Source organism: Chiloscyllium punctatum, chromosome 47, assembly GCF_047496795.1.
Source record: "Chiloscyllium punctatum isolate Juve2018m chromosome 47, sChiPun1.3, whole genome shotgun sequence".
Classification (NCBI taxonomy): Eukaryota; Metazoa; Chordata; class Chondrichthyes; order Orectolobiformes; family Hemiscylliidae; genus Chiloscyllium; species Chiloscyllium punctatum.
In genome coordinates, this window is record NC_092785.1 from 43,070,065 (window position 1) to 43,095,646 (window position 25,582).

At 56.2% G+C, this 25,582-nt stretch overlaps 1 long non-coding RNA gene across 1 annotated transcript in view; it reads left to right on the plus strand.

The window, feature by feature from the left end:
- Positions 1-308: 308 nt before the first annotated feature.
- The window catches only part of LOC140468470 (uncharacterized), a 40,499-nt gene continuing 15,225 nt past the window's right edge, over positions 309-25,582 (plus strand). The window contains exons 1-2 of the long non-coding RNA XR_011955657.1: positions 309-633; positions 2,584-2,676. This is a non-coding gene — a long non-coding RNA (uncharacterized lncRNA). The remainder of the gene's footprint in view (positions 634-2,583; positions 2,677-25,582) is intronic.

The following is a 25,582-nucleotide window of genomic DNA, read 5'->3' on the forward strand; positions in this document are numbered from 1 at the left end:
TCTTCCCTCCTCTCCACATCTTCCTCCGCCTTGTCTCCCGTCTGTCCCCTGCCATCCTTCCCCTGCCATCCTTCCCCTGCCATCCTTCCCCTGCCATCCTTCCCCTGCCATCCTTCCCCTGCCATCCTTCCCCTGCCATCCTTCCCCTCACAATCCTCTCTGCCCCTCCCATTCCATCCTCTTGCTTCACCTCCCATTCTTTCACCTCGACCCAGCTTCCGCCATCCAGGCCCCTGCCAGTGTCTATCTCCTGATCCATCCTCATCTTTACTGATACTCTGCTTGTCTCTCTCTGTTTCCCAGACCAGACTTGGGGTACATCAATTAACACGGTCACAATGGATGCCTTCCACAACAGCGATGTGACTTTGCCTGGCAGCCCGATGAAAAACATAACCTTCATTCACTGGACTTTCAGCAGCTCGCCTGGCACCCAAGTCACCAACATCTGCAAGTGGTACCCGAACACTGACATTGAGTGTAACTCAGCGTACAGGTGTCGAGTGATACTCTATGTCAATACTTCCCTAATGGTTCACCATCTCCGCTACACTGACTCGGGCTGGTACCACATCACAATCACGTATGGCTCGAAAGAGAACTTTCAGAGATACATCCACCTCCAGGTTCACAGTGAGTAGATGGTTCCCCTTTTTCTTTCTCTCTTGGGATTGAATACATTATGTCACCATTGCACAGCTTGGTGTCTCCCAGTTCGTCTTCACTCAGATATCTGTACACTGACTGGTGTCTCTCAGTCCCCCTCTCTGTCAGGGAGATATCTGTACACTGACTGGGGTCTCTCAGTCCCCCTCTCTCTCTCTCACGGAGATATCTGTGCACTGACTGGGGTCTCTCAGTCCCCCCCTCTCTCTCTCAGGGAGATATCTGTACACTGACTGGGGTCTCTCAGTCCCCCTCTCTCTCTCTCACGGAGATATCTGTGCACTGACTGGGGTCTCTCAGTCCCCCCCTCTCTCTCTCAGGGAGATATCTGTACACTGACTGGTGTCTCTCAATCCATCTCTCTCTCAGGGAGATATCTCTACACTGACTGGTGTCTGTCAGTCCCCTCTCTCTCAGGGAGATTATCTGTACACTGACTGGTGTCTCTCAGTCCCCTCTCTCTCAGGGAGATATCTGTACACTGACTGGTGTCTCTCAGTCCCCTCTCTCTCAGGGAGATATCTGTACACTGACCGGTGTCTCTCAATCCATCTCTCGTGCAGAGATATCCGTGCAATGAATCCTAACCCTAACATACACATCCCTGAACACTATGGGTAATTTAGCATGGCCAATCCATCCTAACCTATACATCCCTGAACACTATGGGGTAATTTAGCATGGCCAATCCACCCTAACCTGCACATCCCTGAACACTATGGGGTAATTTAGCATGGCCAATCCACCCTAACCTGCACATCCCTGAACACTATGGGGTAATTTAGCATGGTCAATCCACCCTAACCTACACATCCCTGAACACTATGGGGTAATTTAGCATGGCCAATCCACCCTAACCTACACATCCCTGAACACTATGGGGTAATTTAGCATGGCCAATATTGGGCTGTGGGAGGAATCTGGAGCACCCAGAGGAAACCCACGCAGACATGGGGAGAATGTGCAAACTCCACTCAGACAGTCACCCTGTGGCTGGAATCGATCCTGGGACCTTGGTGCTGTGAGACAGCAGTGCTAACCACTGAGCCACCGCGCCACCCTTAAATTTAAATGGAGAAAGCTTGCAGCATGCTTTGGATCAGAGGGATTTGTGAATCCTAATGCATGTATCACAAATAGCTCACTTCTGAGTTCAGTGGGGAATCGTGAAGGCAACAGGAATATGAGCCTTCATTTCAAAGATAATGCAATATGAAAGTAGGGAGGCTCTGCTATAACTGTACAAGGCATAAATCAGAACCCAGCTGGGATACTGTGAGTAGTTTTGGGTTCCTCATCTGAGGACTGGAGGCACTTCAGAAAAGGCTCACTCGGCCAGCAACGGAGGGTCTGCCTTATGAGGAGAAGTTCAGTAGCTTAGGCCTGGACACATACCTCAGGACAGTAGAGCTAACCTTATTGAAACACACACAGGATTTTGAGAGGACTTGACAGGGTAGCTGGGAAGAAGTTGTTTCCTGGTGTGGGAAATTATGACCAGAGGATAAGACCAAGATGAGGAGGAATCTCTTCTCTCGCTGGAGAGTGACCCTGAGCCTCTTTTACCGCAGTAAGGTGTCAAGGTGATGAGTGTATATCTCAGCTTTAAATACAGTTCAGTCAGGGAATCACGGCAGGATCGTCAGGACAGCCATGATCTCAGTGAATGGTACAGCAAGTTTGATGGGCTGAATGGCCCATGTCTGCTGTTCCATCTTACAGTTTTATGAACACTGTAGAGAGATCTTGACTCTGGATCAAACCACACGCCATTACCTGTTGAGTATGAAACATGGGCAATAACGAGGAAAATTTACTTTGCTTTGAAACCCTGTTGAATTTTCTTCCACCTGTTGGATGTTCTGTCATTGGTTTATGCTCGACTTCCAATGAAATGTGACTTTGCTTACATTTCAGCCACTGCATCTCAGACACACCAGATCCAACCCATCCTCATTCTTGGAATGTTGCTGTTGATGTCTTTACTGTGATGACAGAGCACAGATCCAGGTAAAACAGTTCCAAATCTTGGCACCTTAAGCCCCAGGAATGTGTAGCAACTGACAGGATTTGTACGAATCCAGGTTATTTCACAGACTCGGCCAACCAATCAGAACGCCAAGGATAACACCAGTTACCCGTACCGAAACTGAAATCTCACCCAATCCCCTTCTCCCTGAAACTGAGCTCACACCCTTTTGCTCCGAAACTTAGAACTGACGAATGAATCTTCGAGTTATAGAGATGTGCAGCATGGAAACATTCAACCCCATCATAGACTGTACACCCCCAGTCAATCCCCCTCCCACTGCCCCATCTACCCACTCTCCCCCATCACAGTCTGTACACCCCCATTCAATCCCCCTCCCACTGCCCCATCTACACTCTCCCCCATCACAGTCTGTACACCCCCATTCAATCCCCCCTCCTACTGTCCCATCTACACTCTCCCCATCACAGTCTGTACACCCCCATTCAATCCCCCTCCCACTGCCCCATCTACACTCTCCCCCATCACAGTCTGTACACCCCCATTCAATCCCCCCTCCTACTGTCCCATCTACACTCTCCCCCATCACAGTCTGTACACCCCCATTCAATCCCCCCTCCCACTGTCCCATCTACACTCTCCCCCATCACAGTCTGTACACCCCCATTCAATCCCCCTCCCACTGTCCCATCTACACTCCCCCATCACAGTCTGTACACCCCCATTCAATCCCCCTCCCACTGCCCCATCTACACTCTCCCCCATCACAGTCTGTACACCCCCATTCAATCCCCCCTCCCACTGTCCCATCTACACTCTCCCCCATCACAGTCTGTACACCCCCATTCAATCCCCCTCCCACTGTCCCATCTACACTCTCCCCCATCACAGTCTGTACACCCCCATTCAATCCCCCTCCCACTGTCCCATCTACACTCTCCCCCATCACAGTCTGTACACCCCCATTCAATCCCCCTCCCACTGCCCCATCTACACTCTCCCCCATCACAGTCTGTACACCCCCATTCAATCCCCCTCCCACTGCCCCATCTACACTCCCCCATCACAGTCTGTACACCCCCATTCAATCCCCCTCCCACTGCCCCATCTACACTCTCCCCCATCACAGTCTGTACACCCCCATTCAATCCCCCACACTGCCCCATCTACACTCTCCCCTATCACAGTCTGTACACCCCCATTCAATCCCCCTCCCACTGTCCCATCTACACTCTCCCCATCACAGTCTGTACACCCCCATTCAATCCCCCACACTGCCCCATCTACACTCTCCCCCATCACAGTCTGTACACCCCCATTCAATCCCCCTCCCACTGCCCCATCTACACTCTCCCCATCACAGTCTGTACACCCCCATTCAATCCCCCTCCCACTGTCCCATCTACACTCTCCCCCATCACAGTCTGTACACCCCCATTCAATCCCCCTCCCACTGTCCCATCTACACTCTCCCCCATCACAGTCTGTACACCCCCATTCAATCCCCCTCCCACTGTCCCATCTACACTCTCCCCCATCACAGTCTGTACACCCCCATTCAATCCCCCTCCCACTGTCCCATCTACACTCACCCCCATCACAGTCTGTACACCCCCATTCAATCCCCCTCCCACTGTCCCATCTACACTCTCCCCCATCACAGTCTGTACACCCCCATTCAATCCCCCTCCCACTGTCCCATCGACACTCTCCCCCATCACAGTCTGTACACCCCCATTCAATCCCCCTCCCACTGTCCCATCTACACTCTCCCCCATCACAGTCTGTACACCCCCATTCAATCCCCCTCCCACTGTCCCATCCACACTCTCCCCCATCACAGTCTGTACACCCCCATTCAATCCCCCTCCCACTGTCCCATCTACACTCTCCCCCATCACAGTCTGTACACCCCCATTCAATCCCCCTCCCACTGCCCCATCTACACTCTCCCCCATCACAGTCTGTACACCCCCATTCAATCCCCCTCCCACTGTCCCATCTACACTCTCCCCCATCACAGTCTGTACACCCCCATTCAATCCCCCTCCCACTGTCCCATCTACACTCTCCCCTATCACAGTCTGTACACCCCCATTCAATCCCCCTCCCACTGCCCCATCTACACTCTCCCCCATCACAGTCTGTACACCCCCATTCAATCCCCCCTCCTACTGTCCCATCTACACTCTCCCCCATCACAGTCTGTACACCCCCATTCAATCCCCCTCCCACTGTCCCATCTACACTCTCCCCCATCACAGTCTGTACACCCCCATTCAATCCCCCTCCCACTGTCCCATCTACACTCTCCCCTATCACAGTCTGTACACCCCCATTCAATCCCCCTCCTACTGTCCCATCTACACTCTCCCCCATCACAGTCTGTACACCCCCATTCAATCCCCCTCCCACTGTCCCATCTACACTCTCCCCCATCACAGTCTGTACACCCCCATTCAATCCCCCCTCCTACTGTCCCATCTACACTCTCCCCCATCACAGTCTGTGCACCCCCATTCAATCCCCCACACTGCCCCATCTACACTCTCCCCCATCACAGTCTGTACACCCCCATTCAATCCCCCTCCCACTGTCCCATCTACACTCTCCCCCATCACAGTCTGTACACCCCCATTCAATCCCCCTCCCACTGTCCCATCTACACTCTCCCCTATCACAGTCTGTACACCCCCATTCAATCCCCCTCCCACTGCCCCATCTACACTCTCCCCCATCACAGTCTGTACACCCCCATTCAATCCCCCTCCCACTGCCCCATCTACACTCTCCCCCTCACAGTCTGTACACCCCCATTCAATCCCCCTCCCACTGTCCCATCTACACTCTCCCCCATCACAGTCTGTACACCCCCATTCAATCCCCCTCCCACTGCCCCATCCACACTCTCCCCCATCACAGTCTGTACACCCCCATTCAATCCCACTCCCACTGTCCCATCTACACTCTCCCCCATCACAGTCTGTACACCCCCATTCAATCCCCCTCCCACTGTCCCATCTACACTCTCCCCCATCACAGTCTGTACACCCCCATTCAATCCCCCCTCCCACTGCCCCATCTACACTCTCCCCCATCACAGTCTGTACACCCCCATTCAATCCCCCCTCCCACTGTCCCATCCACACTCTCCCCCATCACAGTCTGTACACCCCCATTCAATCCCCCTCCCACTGTCCCATCTACACTCCCCCATCACAGTCTGTACACCCCCATTCAATCCCCCTCACACTGCCCCATCTACACTCTCCCCATCACAGTCTGTACACCCCCATTCAATCCCCCTCCCAATGCCCCATCTACACTCTCCCCCATCACAGTCTGTACACCCCCATTCAATCCCCCTCCCACTGTCCCATCTACACTCTCCCCATCACAGTCTGTACACCCCCATTCAATCCCCCTCCCACTGCCCCATCTACACTCTCCCCCATCACAGTCTGTACACCCCCATTCAATCCCCCTCCCACTGTCCCATCTACACTCTCCCCTATCACAGTCTGTACACCCCCATTCAATCCCCCTCCCACTGTCCCATCCACACTCTCCCCCATCACAGTCTGTACACCCCCATTCAATCCCCCTCACACTGCCCCATCTACACTCTCCCCATCACAGTCTGTACACCCCCATTCAATCCCCCTCCCAATGCCCCATCTACACTCTCCCCCATCACAGTCTGTACACCCCCATTCAATCCCCCCTCCCACTGTCCCATCTACACTCTCCCCTATCACAGTCTGTACACCCCCATTCAATCCCCCTCCCACTGTCCCATCCACACTCTCCCCCATCACAGTCTGTACACCCCCATTCAATCCCCCTCCCACTGTCCCATCTACACTCTCCCCATCACAGTCTGTACACCCCCATTCAATCCCCCTCCCACTGCCCCATCTACACTCTCCCCTATCACAGTCTGTACACCCCCATTCAATCCCCCTCCCACTGTCCCATCTACACTCTCCCCCATCACAGTCTGTACACCCCCATTCAATCCCCCTCCCACTGTCCCATCTACACTCTCCCCCATCACAGTCTGTACACCCCCATTCAATCCCCCTCCCACTGTCCCATCTACACTCTCCCCCATCACAGTCTGTACACCCCCATTCAATCCCCCTCCCACTGTCCCATCTACACTCTCCCCCATCACAGTCTGTACACCCCCATTCAATCCCCCTCCCACTGTCCCATCTACACTCCCCCATCACAGTCTGTACACCCCCATTCAATCCCCCACACTGCCCCATCTACACTCTCCCCCATCACAGTCTGTACACCCCCATTCAATCCCCCCTCCCACTGCCCCATCTACACTCTCCCCCATCACAGTCTGTACACCTCCATTCAATCCCCCTCCCACTGCCCCATCTACACTCCCCCATCACAGTCTGTACACCCCCATTCAATCCCCCTCCCACTGTCCCATCTACACTCTCCCCCATCACAGTCTGTACACCCCCATTCAATCCCCCTCCCACTGTCCCATCTACACTCTCCCCCATCACAGTCTGTACACCCCCATTCAATCCCCCACACTGCCCCATCTACACTCTCCCCCATCACAGTCTGTACACCCCCATTCAATCCCCCTCCCACTGTCCCATCTACCCTCTCCCCCATCACAGTCTGTACACCCCCATTCAATCCCCCTCCCACTGCCCCATCTACACTCTCCCCCATCACAGTCTGTACACCCCCATTCAATCCCCCTCCCACTGTCCCATCTACACTCCCCATCACAGTCTGTACACCCCCATTCAATCCCCCCTCCCACTGTCCCATCTACACTCTCCCCATCACAGTCTGTACACCCCCATTCAATCCCCCTCCCACTGCCCCATCTACACTCTCCCCCATCACAGTCTGTACACCCCCATTCAATCCCCCTCCCACTGTCCCATCTACACTCTCCCCCATCACAGTCTGTACACCCCCATTCAATCCCCCTCCCACTGTCCCATCTACACTCTCCCCCATCACAGTCTGTACACCCCCATTCAATCCCCCTCCCACTGCCCCATCTACACTCTCCCCCATCACAGTCTGTACACCCCCATTCAATCCCCCTCCCACTGTCCCATCCACACTCTCCCCCATCACAGTCTGTACACCCCCATTCAATCCCCCTCCCACTGTCCCATCTACACTCTCCCCCATCACAGTCTGTACACCCCCATTCAATCCCCCCTCCCACTGCCCCATCTACACTCTCCCCCATCACAGTCTGTACACCCCCATTCAATCCCCCTCCCACTGCCCCATCTACACTCTCCCCCATCACAGTCTGTACACCCCCATTCAATCCCCCTCCCACTGCCCCATCTACACTCTCCCCCATCACAGTCTGTACACCCCCATTCAATCCCCCTCCCACTGTCCCATCTACACTCTCCCCCATCACAGTCTGTACACCCCCATTCAATCCCCCTCCCACTGTCCCATCTACACTCTCCCCATCACAGTCTGTACACCCCCATTCAATCCCCCTCCCACTGCCCCATCTACACTCTCCCCCATCACAGTCTGTACACCCCCATTCAATCCCCCTCCCACTGTCCCATCTACACTCTCCCCCATCACAGTCTGTACACCCCCATTCAATCCCCCTCCCACTTCCCCATCTACACTCTCCCCCATCACAGTCTGTACACCCCCATTCAATCCCCCCTCCCACTGCCCCATCTACACTCTCCCCCATCACAGTCTGTACACCCCCATTCAATCCCCCCTCCCACTGTCCCATCTACACTCTCCCCCATCACAGTCTGTACACCCCCATTCAATCCCCCTCCCACTGTCCCATCTACACTCTCCCCATCACAGTCTGTACACCCCCATTCAATCCCCCTCCCACTGTCCCATCTACACTCTCCCCCATCACAGTCTGTACACCCCCATTCAATCCCCCTCCCACTGCCCCATCTACACTCACCCCCATCACAGTCTGTACACCCCCATTCAATCCCCCACACTGCCCCATCTACACTCTACCCCATCACAGTCTGTACACCCCCATTCAATCCCCCTCCCACTGTCCCATCCACACTCTCCCCCATCACAGTCTGTACACCCCCATTCAATCCCCCTCCCACTGTCCCATCTACACTCTCCCCCATCACAGTCTGTACACCCCCATTCAATCCCCCTCCCACTGTCCCATCTACACTCTCCCCCATCACAGTCTGTACACCCCCATTCAATCCCCCTCCCACTGTCCCATCTACACTCTCGCCCATCACAGTCTGTACACCCCCATTCAATCCCCCCCACACTGCCCCATCTACACTCTCCCCATCACAGTCTGTACACCCCCATTCAATCCCCCTCCCACTGCCCCATCTACACTCTCCCCCATCACAGTCTGTACACCCCCATTCAATCCCCCTCCCACTGTCCCATCTACACTCTCCCCTATCACAGTCTGTACACCCCCATTCAATCCCCCTCCCACTGCCCCATCTACACTCTCCCCCATCACAGTCTGTACACCCCCATTCAATCCCCCTCCCACTGTCCCATCTACACTCTCCCCCATCACAGTCTGTACACCCCCATTCAATCCCCCCCACACTGCCCCATCTACACTCTCCCCATCACAGTCTGTACACCCCCATTCAATCCCCCACACTGCCCCATCTACACTCTCCCCCATCACAGTCTGTACACCCCCATTCAATCCCCCCCACACTGCCCCATCTACACTCTCCCCATCACAGTCTGTACACCCCCATTCAATCCCCCTCCCACTGCCCCATCTACACTCTCCCCATCACAGTCTGTACACCCCCATTCAATCCCCCTCCCACTGCCCCATCCACACTCTCCCCCATCACAGTCTGTACACCCCCATTCAATCCCCCCTCCCACTGTCCCATCTACACTCTCCCCCATCACAGTCTGTACACCCCCATTCAATCCCCCTCCCACTGTCCCATCTACACTCTCCCCATCACAGTCTGTACACCCCCATTCAATCCCCCTCCCACTGCCCCATCTACACTCTCCCCCATCACAGTCTGTACACCCCCATTCAATCCCCCTCCCACTGTCCCATCTACACTCTCCCCCATCACAGTCTGTACACCCCCATTCAATCCCCCTCCCACTGCCCCATCTACACTCTCCCCCATCACAGTCTGTACACCCCCATTCAATCCCCCCTCCCACTGCCCCATCCACACTCTCCCCCATCACAGTCTGTACACCCCCATTCAATCCCCCTCCCACTGTCCCATCTACACTCTCCCCCATCACAGTCTGTACACCCCCATTCAATCCCCCTCCCACTGTCCCATCTACACTCTCCCCCATCACAGTCTGTACACCCCCATTCAATCCCCCTCCCACTGTCCCATCTACACTCTCCCCTATCACAGTCTGTACACCCCCATTCAATCCCCCCTCCCACTGTCCCATCTACACTCTCCCCCATCACAGTCTGTACACCCCCATTCAATCCCCCTCCCACTGTCCCATCTACACTCTCCCCTATCACAGTCTGTACACCCCCATTCAATCCCCCTCCCACTGCCCCATCTACACTCTCCCCCATCACAGTCTGTACACCCCCATTCAATCCCCCCTCCCACTGTCCCATCTACACTCTCCCCCATCACAGTCTGTACACCCCCATTCAATCCCCCTCCCACTGCCCCATCTACACTCTCCCCATCACAGTCTGTACACCCCCATTCAATCCCCCTCCCACTGTCCCATCTACACTCTCCCCCATCACAGTCTGTACACCCCCATTCAATCCCCCTCCCACTGTCCCATCTACACTCTCCCCCATCACAGTCTGTACACCCCCATTCAATCCCCCTCCCACTGTCCCATCTACACTCTCCCCCATCACAGTCTGTACACCCCCATTCAATCCCCCCTCCCACTGTCCCATCTACACTCTCCCCCATCACAGTCTGTACACCCCCATTCAATCCCCCTCCCACTGCCCCATCTACACTCTCCCCCATCACAGTCTGTACACCCCCATTCAATCCCCCCTCCCACTGCCCCATCTACACTCTCCCCTATCACAGTCTGTACACCCCCATTCAATCCCCCTCCCACTGTCCCATCTACACTCTCCCCCATCACAGTCTGTACACCCCCATTCAATCCCCCCTCCCACTGCCCCATCTACACTCTCCCCCATCACAGTCTGTACACCCCCATTCAATCCCCCCTCCCACTGTCCCATCCACACTCTCCCCCATCACAGTCTGTACACCCCCATTCAATCCCCCTCCCACTGTCCCATCCACACTCTCCCCCATCACAGTCTGTACACCCCCATTCAATCCCCCTCACACTGCCCCATCTACACTCTCCCCATCACAGTCTGTACACCCCCATTCAATCCCCCTCCCAATGCCCCATCTACACTCTCCCCCATCACAGTCTGTACACCCCCATTCAATCCCCCTCACACTGCCCCATCTACACTCTCCCCCATCACAGTCTGTACACCCCCATTCAATCCCCCTCACACTGCCCCATCTACACTCTCCCCCATCACAGTCTGTACACCCCCATTCAATCCCCCCTCCCACTGTCCCATCTACACTCTCCCCCATCACAGTCTGTACACCCCCATTCAATCCCCCACACTGCCCCATCTACACTCTCCCCCATCACAGTCTGTACACCCCCATTCAATCCCCCTCCCACTGTCCCATCTACACTCTCCCCCATCACAGTCTGTACACCCCCATTCAATCCCCCTCCCACTGTCCCATCTACACTCTCCCCCATCACAGTCTGTACACCCCCATTCAATCCCCCTCCCACTGTCCCATCTACACTCTCCCCCATCACAGTCTGTACACCCCCATTCAATCCCCCTCCCACTGTCCCATCCACACTCTCCCCCATCACAGTCTGTACACCCCCATTCAATCCCCCACACTGCCCCATCTACACTCTCCCCCATCACAGTCTGTACACCCCCATTCAATCCCCCCTCCCACTGTCCCATCTACACTCTCCCCATCACAGTCTGTACACCCCCATTCAATCCCCCACACTGCCCCATCTACACTCTCCCCCATCACAGTCTGTACACCCCCATTCAATCCCCCTCCCACTGCCCCATCTACACTCTCCCCCATCACAGTCTGTACACCCCCATTCAATCCCCCTCCCACTGTCCCATCGACACTCTCCCCTATCACAGTCTGTACACCCCCATTCAATCCCCCCTCCCACTGTCCCATCTACACTCTCCCCCATCACAGTCTGTACACCCCCATTCAATCCCCCTCCCACTGTCCCATCTACACTCTCCCCCATCACAGTCTGTACACCCCCATTCAATCCCCCTCCCACTGTCCCATCTACACTCTCCCCCATCACAGTCTGTACACCCCCATTCAATCCCACTCCCACTGTCCCATCGACACTCTCCCCCATCACAGTCTGTACACCCCCATTCAATCCCCCACACTGCCCCATCTACACTCTCCCCCATCACAGTCTGTACACCCCCATTCAATCCCCCTCCCACTGCCCCATCTACACTCTCCCCCATCACAGTCTGTACACCCCCATTCAATCCCCCTCCCACTGCCCCATCTACACTCTCCCCCATCACAGTCTGTACACCCCCATTCAATCCCCCCTCCCACTGCCCCATCCACACTCTCCCCCATCACAGTCTGTACACCCCCATTCAATCCCCCCTCCCACTGTCCCATCTACACTCTCCCCCATCACAGTCTGTACACCCCCATTCAATCCCCCTCCCACTGCCCCATCCTCACTCTCCCCATCACAGTCTGTACACCCCCATTCAATCCCCCTCCCACTGTCCCATCTACACTCTCCCCCATCACAGTCTGTACACCCCCATTCAATCCCCCTCCCACTGTCCCATCTACACTCTCCCCCATCACAGTCTGTACACCCCCATTCAATCCCCCTCCCACTGTCCCATCTACACTCTCCCCCATCACAGTCTGTACACCCCCATTCAATCCCCCTCCCACTGTCCCATCTACACTCTCCCCCATCACAGTCTGTACACCCCCATTCAATCCCCCCTCCCACTGTCCCATCTACGCTCTCCCCCATCACAGTCTGTACACCCCCATTCAATCCCCCTCCCACTGTCCCATCTACACTCTCCCCCATCACAGTCTGTACACCCCCATTCAATCCCCCTCCCACTGCCCCATCTACACTCTCCCCCATCACAGTCTGTACACCCCCATTCAATCCCCCTCCCACTGCCCCATCTACACTCTCCCCCATCACAGTCTGTACACCCCCATTCAATCCCCCTCCCACTGCCCCATCTACACTCTCCCCCATCACAGTCTGTACACCCCCATTCAATCCCCCTCCCACTGCCCCATCTACACTCTCCCCCATCACAGTCTGTACACCCCCATTCAATCCCCCTCCCACTGCCCCATCTACACTCTCCCCCATCACAGTCTGTACACCCCCATTCAATCCCCCCTCCCACTGTCCCATCTACACTCTCCCCTATCACAGTCTGTACACCCCCATTCAATCCCCCTCCCACTGTCCCATCCACACTCTCCCCCATCACAGTCTGTACACCCCCATTCAATCCCCCTCCCACTGTCCCATCTACACTCTCCCCCATCACAGTCTGTACACCCCCATTCAATCCCCCCTCCCACTGTCCCATCTACACTCTCCCCATCACAGTCTGTACACCCCCATTCAATCCCCCTCCCACTGTCCCATCTACACTCTCCCCCATCACAGTCTGTACACCCCCATTCAATCCCCCTCCCACTGTCCCATCTACACTCTCCCCATCACAGTCTGTACACCCCCATTCAATCCCCCTCCCACTGTCCCATCTACACTCTCCCCCATCACAGTCTGTACACCCCCATTCAATCCCCCTCCCACTGCCCCATCTACACTCTCCCCCATCACAGTCTGTACACCCCCATTCAATCCCCCTCCCACTGTCCCATCTACACTCTCCCCTATCACAGTCTGTAGACCCCCATTCAATCCCCCTCCCACTGCCCCATCCTCACTCTCCCCATCACAGTCTGTACACCCCCATTCAATCCCCCCTCCCACTGTCCCATCTACACTCTCCCCATCACAGTCTGTACACCCCCATTCAATCCCCCCTCCCACTGTCCCATCTACACTCTCCCCTATCACAGTCTGTACACCCCCATTCAATCCCCCTCCCACTGCCCCATCCTCACTCTCCCCATCACAGTCTGTACACCCCCATTCAATCCCCCCTCCCACTGTCCCATCTACACTCTCCCCATCACAGTCTGTACACCCCCATTCAATCCCCCCTCCCACTGTCCCATCTACACTCTCCCCTATCACAGTCTGTACACCCCCATTCAATCCCCCTCCCACTGCCCCATCCTCACTCTCCCCATCACAGTCTGTACACCCCCATTCAATCCCCCCTCCCACTGTCCCATCTACACTCTCCCCATCACAGTCTGTACACCCCCATTCAATCCCCCCTCCCACTGTCCCATCTACACTCTCCCCTATCACAGTCTGTACACCCCCATTCAATCATACTGCCCCATCTACACTCTCCCCCATCACAGTCTGTACACCCCCATTCAATCCCCCTCCCACTGCCCCATCTACACTCTCCCCCATCACAGTCTGTACACCCCCATTCAATCCCCCACACTGCCCCATCTACACTCTCCCCCATCACAGTCTGTACACCCCCATTCAATCCCCCTCCCACTGTCCCATCTACACTCTCCCCTATCAGTCTGTACACCCCCATTCAATCCCCCTCCCACTGTCCCATCTACACTCTCCCCCATCACAGTCTGTACACCCCCATTCAATCCCCCTCCCACTGTCCCATCTACACTCTCCCCCATCACAGTCTGTACACCCCCATTCAATCCCCCTCCCACTGTCCCATCCACACTCCCCCATCACAGTCTGTACACCCCCATTCAATCCCCCTCCCACTGTCCCATCCACACTCTCCCCCATCACAGTCTGTACACCCCCATTCAATCCCCCTCCCACTGCCCCATCTACACTCTCCCCTATCACAGTCTGTACACCCCCATTCAATCCCCCTCCCACTGTCCCATCTACACTCTCCCCATCACAGTCTGTACACCCCCATTCAATCCCCCTCCCACTGTCCCATCTACACTCTCCCCCATCACAGTCTGTACACCCCCATTCAATCCCCCTCCCACTGTCCCATCTACACTCTCCCCATCACAGTCTGTACACCCCCATTCAATCCCCCTCCCACTGTCCCATCTACACTCTCCCCATCACAGTCTGTACACCCCCATTCAATCCCCCTCCCACTGTCCCATCCACACTCTCCCCCATCACAGTCTGTACACCCCCATTCAATCCCCCCTCCCACTGTCCCATCTACACTCTCCCCCATCACAGTCTGTACACCCCCATTCAATCCCCCTCCCACTGTCCCATCTACACTCTCCCCCATCACAGTCTGTACACCCCCATTCAATCCCCCTCCCACTGTCCCATCTACACTCTCCCCCATCACAGTCTGTACACCCCCATTCAATCCCCCTCCCACTGTCCCATCCACACTCCCCCATCACAGTCTGTACACCCCCATTCAATCCCCCTCCCACTGTCCCATCCACACTCTCCCCCATCACAGTCTGTACACCCCCATTCAATCCCCCTCCCACTGCCCCATCTACACTCTCCCCTATCACAGTCTGTACACCCCCATTCAATCCCCCTCCCACTGTCCCATCTACACTCTCCCCATCACAGTCTGTACACCCCCATTCAATCCCCCTCCCACTGCCCCATCTACACTCTCCCCCATCACAGTCTGTACACCCCCATTCAATCCCCCTCCCACTGTCCCATCTACACTCTCCCCCATCACAGTCTGTACACCCCCATTCAATCCCCCTCCCACTGTCCCATCTACACTCTCCCCTATCACAGTCTGTACACCCCCATTCAATCCCCCTCCCACTGCCCCATCTACACTCTCCCCCATCACAGTCTGTACACCCCCATTCAATCCCCCACACTGTCCCATCTACACTCTCCCCCATCACAGTCTGTACACCCCCATTCAATCCCCCCTCCCACTGTCCCATCTACACTCTCCCCCATCACAGTCTGTACACCCCCATTCAATCCCCCTCCCACTGCCCCATCTACACTCTCCCCCATCACAGTCTGTACACCCCCATTCAATCCCCCCTCCCACTGCCCCATCTACACTCTCCCCCATCACAGTCTGTACACCCCCATTCAATCCCCCTCCCACTGCCCCATCTACACTCTCCCCATCACAGTCTGTACACCCCCATTCAATCCCCCTCCCACCGTCCCATCTACACTCTCCCCCATCACAGTCTGTACACCCCCATTCAATCCCCCTCCCACTGTCCCATCTACACTCTCCCCCATCACAGTCTGTACACCCCCATTCAATCCCCCTCCCACTGCCCCATCTACACTCTCCCCCATCACAGTCTGTACACCCCCATTCAATCCCCCTCCCACTGCCCCATCTACACTTTCCCCCATCACAGTCTGTACACCCCCATTCAATCCCCCTCCCACTGTCCCATCTACACTCTCCCCCATCACAGTCTGTACACCCCCATTCAATCCCCCTCCCACTGTCCCATCCACACTCTCCCCCATCACAGTCTGTACACCCCCATTCAATCCCCCTCCCACTGTCCCATCTACACTCTCCCCATCACAGTCTGTACACCCCCATTCAATCCCCCTCCCACTGTCCCATCTACACTCTCCCCCATCACAGTCTTTACACCCCCATTCAATCCCCCACCCACTGCCCCATCTACACTCTCCCCCATCACAGTCTGTACACCCCCATTCAATCCCCCACACTGCCCCATCTACACTCTCCCCATCACAGTCTGTACACCCCCATTCAATCCCCCTCCCACTGTCCCATCTACACTCTCCCCCATCACAGTCTGTACACCCCCATTCAATCCCCCCTCCCACTGTCCCATCTACACTCTCCCCCATCACAGTCTGTACACCCCCATTCAATCCCCCTCCCACTGTCCCATCTACACTCTCCCCCATCACAGTCTGTACACCCCCATTCAATCCCCCTCCCACTGTCCCATCCACACTCTCCCCCATCACAGTCTGTACACCCCCATTCAATCCCCCTCCCACTGCCCCATCTACACTCTCCCCATCACAGTCTGTACACCCCCATTCAATCCCCCTCCCACTGTCCCATCTACACTCTCCCCATCACAGTCTGTACACCCCCATTCAATCCCCCTCCCACTGTCCCATCCACACTCTCCCCATCACAGTCTGTACACCCCCATTCAATCCCCCTCCCACTGTCCCATCTACACTCTCCCCCATCACAGTCTGTACACCCCCATTCAATCCCCCTCCCACTGTCCCATCTACACTCTCCCCCATCACAGTCTGTACACCCCCATTCAATCCCCCTCCCACTGCCCCATCTACACTCTCCCCATCACAGTCTGTACACCCCCATTCAATCCCCCCTCCCACTGTCCCATCTACACTCTCCCCCATCACAGTCTGTACACCCCCATTCAATCCCCCTCCCACTGTCCCATCCACACTCTCCCCCATCACAGTCTGTACACCCCCATTCAATCCCCCTCCCACTGCCCCATCTACACTCTCCCCTATCACAGTCTGTACACCCCCATTCAATCCCCCTCCCACTGTCCCATCTACACTCTCCCCCATCACAGTCTGTACACCCCCATTCAATCCCCCTCCCACTGTCCCATCTACACTCTCACCCATCACAGTCTGTACACCCCCATTCAATCCCCCTCCCACTGTCCCATCCACACTCTCCCCATCACAGTCTGTACACCCCCATTCAATCCCCCTCCCACTGTCCCATCTACACTCTCCCCCATCACAGTCTGTACACCCCCATTCAATCCCCCTCCCACTGTCCCATCTACACTCTCCCCCATCACAGTCTGTACACCCCCATTCAATCCCCCTCCCACTGCCCCATCTACACTCTCCCCATCACAGTCTGTACACCCCCATTCAATCCCCCCTCCCACTGTCCCATCTACACTCTCCCCCATCACAGTCTGTACACCCCCATTCAATCCCCCTCCCACTGTCCCATCCACACTCTCCCCCATCACAGTCTGTACACCCCCATTCAATCCCCCTCCCACTGCCCCATCTACACTCTCCCCTATCACAGTCTGTACACCCCCATTCAATCCCCCTCCCACTGTCCCATCTACACTCTCCCCCATCACAGTCTGTACACCCCCATTCAATCCCCCTCCCACTGTCCCATCTACACTCTCCCCCATCACAGTCTGTACACCCCCATTCAATCCCCCTCCCACTGTCCCATCTACACTCTCCCCCATCACAGCCTGTACACCCCCATTCAATCCCCCTCCCACTGTCCCATCTACACTCTCCCCCATCACAGTCTGTACACCCCCATTCAATCCCCCTCCCACTGCCCCATCTACACTCTCCCCTCTCACAGTCTGTACACCCCCATTCAATCCCCCTCCCACTGTCCCATCTACACTCTCCCCCATCACAGTCTGTACACCCCCATTCAATCCCCCTCCCACTGCCCCATCTACACTCTCCCCCATCACAGTCTGTACACCCCCATTCAATCCCCCCTCCCACTGTCCCATCTACACTCTCCCCCATCACAGTCTGTACACCCCCATTCAATCCCCCTCCCACTGTCCCATCTACACTCTCCCCCATCACAGTCTGTACACCCCCATTCAATCCCCCTCCCACTGTCCCATCTACACTCTCCCCCATCACAGTCTGTACACCCCCATTCAATCCCCCTCCCACTGTCCCATCTACACTCTCCCCCATCACAGTCTGTACACCCCCATTCAATCCCCCCTCCCACTGTCCCATCTACACTCTCCCCCATCACAGTCTGTACACCCCCATTCAATCCCCCTCCCACTGTCCCATCTACACTCTCCCCCATCACAGTCTGTACACCCCCATTCAATCCCCCACACTGCCCCATCCACACTCTCCCCCATCACAGTCTGTACACCCCCATTCAATCCCCCTCCCACTGCCCCATCTACACTCTCCCCCATCACAGTCTGTACACCCCCATTCAATCCCCCCTCCCACTGTCCCATCTACACTCTCCCCCATCACAGTCTGTACACCCCCATTCAATCCCCCTCCCACTGTCCCATCTACACTCTCCCCCATCACAGTCTGTACACCCCCATTCAATCCCCCTCCCACTGCCCCATCTACACTCTCCCCCATCACAGTCTGTACACCCCCATTCAATCCCCCCTCCCACTGCCCCATCTACACTCTCCCCCATCACAGTCTGTACACCCCCATTCAATCCCCCCTCCCACTGTCCCATCTACACTCTCCCCCATCACAGTCTGTACACCCCCATTCAATCCCCCTCCCACTGTCCCATCCACACTCTCCCCCATCACAGTCTGTACACCCCCATTCAATCCCCCTCCCACTGTCCCATCTACACTCTCCCCCATCACAGTCTGTACACCCCCATTCAATCCCCCTCCCACTGTCCCATCTACACTCTCCCCCATCACAGTCTGTACACCCCCATTCAATCCCCCTCCCACTGCCCCATCTACACTCTCCCCCATCACAGTCTGTACACCCCCATTCAATCCCCCTCCCACTGTCCCATCTACACTCTCCCCCATCACAGTCTGTACACCCCCATTCAATCCCCCTCCCACTGTCCCATCTACACTCTCCCCCATCACAGTCTGTACACCCCCATTCAATCCCCCTCCCACTGTCCCATCTACACTCTCCCCCATCACAGTCTGTACACCCCCATTCAATCCCCCACACTGCCCCATCTACACTCTCCCCCATCACAGTCTGTACACCCCCATTCAATCACACTGCCCCATCTACACTCTCCCCCATCACAGTCTGTACACCCCCATTCAATCCCCCTCCCACTGTCCCATCTACACTCTCCCCTATCACAGTCTGTACACCCCCATTCAATCCCCCTCCCACTGTCCCATCTACACTCTCCCCCATCACAGTCTGTACACCCCCATTCAATCCCCCCTCCCACTGCCCCATCTACACTCTCCCCCATCACAGTCTGTACACCCCCATTCAATCCCCCTCCCACTTCCCCATCTACACTCTCCCCCATCACAGTCTGTACACCCCCATTCAATCCCCCTCCCACTGTCCCATCTACACTCTCCCCCATCACAGTCTGTACACCCGCATTCAATCCCCTTCCCACTGCCCCATCTACACTCTCCCCCATCACAGTCTGTACACCCCCATTCAATCCCCCTCCCACTGCCCCATCTACACTCTCCCCCATCACAGTCTGTACACCCCCATTCAATCCCCCTCCCACTGTCCCATCTACACTCTCCCCATCACAGTCTGTACACCCCCATTCAATCCCCCTCCCACTGTCCCATCTACACTCTCCCCCATCACAGTCTGTACACCCCCATTCAATCCCCCTCCCACTGTCCCATCTACACTGTCCCCCATCACAGTCTGTACACCCCCATTCAATCCCCCTCCCACTGTCCCATCTACACTCTCCCCCATCACAGTCTGTACACCCCCATTCAATCCCCCTCCCACTGTCCCATCTACACTCTCCCCCATCACAGTCTGTACACCCCCATTCAATCCCCCTCCCACTGTCCCATCTACACTCTCCCCCATCACAGTCTGTACACCCCCATTCAATCCCCCTCCCACTGTCCCATCTACACTCTCCCCCATCACAGTCTGTACACCCCCATTCAATCCCCCTCCCACTGTCCCATCTACACTCTCCCCCATCACAGTCTGTACACCCCCATTCAATCCCCCTCCCACTGTCCCATCTACACTCACCCCCATCACAGTCTGTACACCCCCATTCAATCCCCCTCCCACTGTCCCATCTACACTCCCCCATCACAGTCTGTACACCCCCATTCAATCCCCCTCACACTGCCCCATCTACACTCTCCCCCATCACAGTCTGTACACCCCCATTCAATCCCCCTCCCACTGTCCCATCTACACTCTCCCCCATCACAGTCTGTACACCCCCATTCAATCCCCCTCCCACTGTCCCATCTACACTCTCCCCCATCACAGTCTGTACACCCCCATTCAATCCCCCTCCCACTGCCCCATCTACACTCTCCCCTATCACAGTCTGTACACCCCCATTCAATCCCCCCTCCCACTGCCCCATCTACACTCTCCCCCATCACAGTCTGTACACCCCCATTCAATCCCCCTCCCACTGTCCCATCTACACTCTCCCCCATCACAGTCTGTACACCCCCATTCAATCCCCCTCCCACTGTCCCATCTACACTCCCCCATCACAGTCTGTACACCCCCATTCAATCCCCCTCCCACTGTCCCATCTACACTCCCCCATCACAGTCTGTACACCCCCATTCAATCCCCCTCCCAATTCCCCATCTACACTCTCCCCCATCACAGTCTGTACACCCCCATTCAATCCCCCTCCCACTGCCCCATCTACACTCTCCCCTATCACAGTCTGTACACCCCCATTCAATCCCCCTCCCACTGTCCCATCTACACTCTCCCCCATCACAGTCTGTACACCCCCATTCAATCCCCCTCCCACTGTCCCATCTACACTCTCCCCCATCACAGTCTGTACACCCCCATTCAATCCCCCTCCCACTGCCCCATCTACACTCTCCCCCATCACAGTCTGTACACCCCCATTCAATCCCCCTCCCACTGTCCCATCTACACTCCCCCATCACAGTCTGTACACCCCCATTCAATCCCCCTCCCAATTCCCCATCTACACTCTCCCCCATCACAGTCTGTACACCCCCATTCAATCCCCCTCCCACTGCCCCATCTACACTCTCCCCCATCACAGTCTGTACACCCCCATTCAATCCCCCCTCCCACTGTCCCATCTACACTCTCCCCCATCACAGTCTGTACACCCCCATTCAATCCCCCTCCCACTGTCCCATCTACACTCTCCCCCATCACAGTCTGTACACCCCCATTCAATCCCCCTCCCACTGTCCCATCTACACTCTCCCCATCACAGTCTGTACACCCCCATTCAATCCCCCCTCCCACTGTCCCATCTACACTCTCCCCCATCACAGTCTGTACACCCCCATTCAATCCCCCTCCCACTGCCCCATCTACACTCTCCCCATCACAGTCTGTACACCCCCATTCAATCCCCCTCCCACTGTCCCATCTACACTCTCCCCCATCACAGTCTGTACACCCCCATTCAATCCCCCTCCCACTGCCCCATCTACACTCTCCCCTATCACAGTCTGTACACCCCCATTCAATCCCACTGTCCCATCCACACTCTCCCCCATCACAGTCTGTACACCTCCATTCAATCCCCCACACTGCCCCATCTACACTCTCCCCCATCACAGTCTGTACACCCCCATTCAATCCCCCACACTGCCCCATCTACACTCTCCCCCATCACAGTCTGTACACCCCCATTCAATCCCCCTCCCACTGCCCCATCTACACTCTCCCCCATCACAGTCTGTACACCCCCATTCAATCCCCCTCCCACTGTCCCATCTACACTCTCCCCCATCACAGTCTGTACACCCCCATTCAATCCCCCTCCCACTGTCCCATCTACACTCTCCCCCATCACAGTCTGTACACCCCCATTCAATCCCCCTCCCACTGTCCCATCTACACTCTCCCCCATCACAGTCTGTACACCCCCATTCAATCCCCCTCCCACTGCCCCATCTACACTCTCCCCCATCACAGTCTGTACACCCCCATTCAATCCCCCTCCCACTGTCCCATCTACACTCTCCCCCATCACAGTCTGTACACCCCCATTCAATCCCCCTCCCACTGTCCCATCTACACTCTCCCCATCACAGTCTGTACACCCCCATTCAATCCCCCTCCCACTGTCCCATCTACACTCTCCCCTATCACAGTCTGTACACCCCCATTCAATCCCCCTCCCACTGCCCCATCTACACTCTCCCCTATCACAGTCTGTACACCCCCATTCAATCCCCCTCCCACTGCCCCATCTACACTCTCCCCCATCACAGTCTGTACACCCCCATTCAATCCCCCACACTGCCCCATCTACACTCTCCCCCATCACAGTCTGTACACCCCCATTCAATCCCCCTCCCACTGTCCCATCTACACTCTCCCCCATCACAGTCTGTACACCCCCATTCAATCCCCCTCCCACTGTCCCATCTACACTCTCCCCCATCACAGTCTGTACACCCCCATTCAATCCCCCTCCCACTGTCCCATCTACACTCTCCCCATCACAGTCTGTACACCCCCATTCAATCCCCCTCCCACTGTCCCATCTACACTCTCCCCCATCACAGTCTGTACACCCCCATTCATTCCCCCACACTGTCCCATCTACACTCTCCCCCATCACAGTCTGTACACCCCCATTCAATCCCCCTCCCACTGCCCCATCTACACTCTCCCCATCACAGTCTGTACACCCCCATTCAATCCCCCTCCCACTGTCCCATCCACACTCTCCCCCATCACAGTCTGTACACCCCCATTCAATCCCCCACACTGTCCCATCTACACTCTCCCCTCTCACAGTCTGTACACCCCCATTCAATCCCCCTCCCACTGTCCCATCCACACTCTCCCCCATCACAGTCTGTACACCCCCATTCAATCCCCCTCCCACTGTCCCATCCACACTCTCCCCCATCACAGTCTGTACACCCCCATTCAATCCCCCTCCTACTGTCCCATCTACACTCTCCCCCATCACAGTCTGTACACCCCCATTCAATCCCCCTCCCACTGTCCCATCCTCACTCTCCCCCATCACAGTCTGTACACCCCCATTCAATCCCCCCTCCCACTGCCCCATCTACACTCTCCCCCATCACAGTCTGTACACCCCCATTCAATCCCCCTCCCACTGCCCCATCTACACTCTCCCCATCACAGTCTGTACACCCCCATTCAATCCCCCTCCCACTGCCCCATCTACACTCTCCCCCATCACAGTCTGTACACCCCCATTCAATCCCCCTCCCACTGTCCCATCTACACTCTCCCCCATCACAGTCTGTACACCCCCATTCAATCCCCCTCCCACTGCCCCATCTACACTCTCCCCCATCACAGTCTGTACACCCCCATTCAATCCCCCTCCCACTGTCCCATCTACACTCTCCCCATCACAGTCTGTACACCCCCATTCAATCCCCCTCCCACTGCCCCATCTACACTCTCCCCCATCACAGTCTGTACACCCCCATTCAATCCCCCTCCCACTGTCCCATCTACACTCTCCCCCATCACAGTCTGTACACCCCCATTCAATCCCCCTCCCACTGTCCCATCTACACTCTCCCCTATCACAGTCTGTACACCCCCATTCAATCCCCCTCCCACTGCCCCATCTACACTCTCCCCCATCACAGTCTGTACACCCCCATTCAATCCCCCCTCCCACTGTCCCATCTACACTCTCCCCCATCACAGTCTGTACACCCCCATTCAATCCCCCCTCCCACTGTCCCATCTACACTCCCCCATCACAGTCTGTACACCCCCATTCAATCCCCCACCCACTGTCCCATCTACACTCTCCCCCATCACAGTCTGTACACCCCCATTCAATCCCCCTCCCACTGCCCCATCTACACTCTCCCCCATCACAGTCTGTACACCCCCATTCAATCCCCCTCCCACTGCCCCATCTACACTCTCCCCCATCACAGTCTGTACACCCCCATTCAATCCCCCTCCCACTGCCCCATCTACACTCTCCCCCATCACAGTCTGTACACCCCCATTCAATCCCCCTCCCACTGTCCCATCTACACTCTCCCCCATCACAGTCTGTACACCCCCATTCAATCCCCCCTCCCACTGCCCCATCTACACTCTCCCCCATCACAGTCTGTACACCCCCATTCAATCCCCCTCCCACTGTCCCATCTACACTCTCCCCCATCACAGTCTGTACACCCCCATTCAATCCCCCTCACACTGCCCCATCTACACTCACCCCCATCACAGTCTGTACACCCCCATTCAATCCCCCTCCCACTGCCCCATCTACACTCTCCCCCATCACAGTCTGTACACCCCCATTCAATCCCCCACACTGCCCCATCTACACTCTCCCCCATCACAGTCTGTACACCCCCATTCAATCCCCCCTCCCACTGCCCCATCTACACTCTCCCCCATCACAGTCTGTACACCCCCATTCAATCCCCCCTCCCACTGTCCCATCTACACTCTCCCCTATCACAGTCTGTACACCCCCATTCAATCCCCCTCCCACTGCCCCATCTACACTCTCCCCCATCACAGTCTGTACACCCCCATTCAATCCCCCCTCCCACTGCCCCATCTACACTCTCCCCCATCACAGTCTGTACACCCCCATTCAATCCCCCTCCCACTGTCCCATCTACACTCTCCCCCATCACAGTCTGTACACCCCCATTCAATCCCCCTCCCACTGTCCCATCTACACTCTCCCCCATCACAGTCTGTACACCCCCATTCAATCCCCCTCACACTGCCCCATCTACACTCTCCCCATCACAGTCTGTACACCCCCATTCAATCCCCCTCCCACTGTCCCATCCACACTCTCCCCCATCACAGTCTGTACACCCCCATTCAATCCCCCTCCCACTGCCCCATCTACACTCTCCCCCATCACAGTCTGTACACCCCCATTCAATCCCCCTCCCACTGTCCCATCTACACTCTCCCCCATCACAGTCTGTACACCCCCATTCAATCCCCCCTCCCACTGTCCCATCTACACTCTCCCCCATCACAGTCTGTACACCCCCATTCAATCCCCCTCCCACTGTCCCA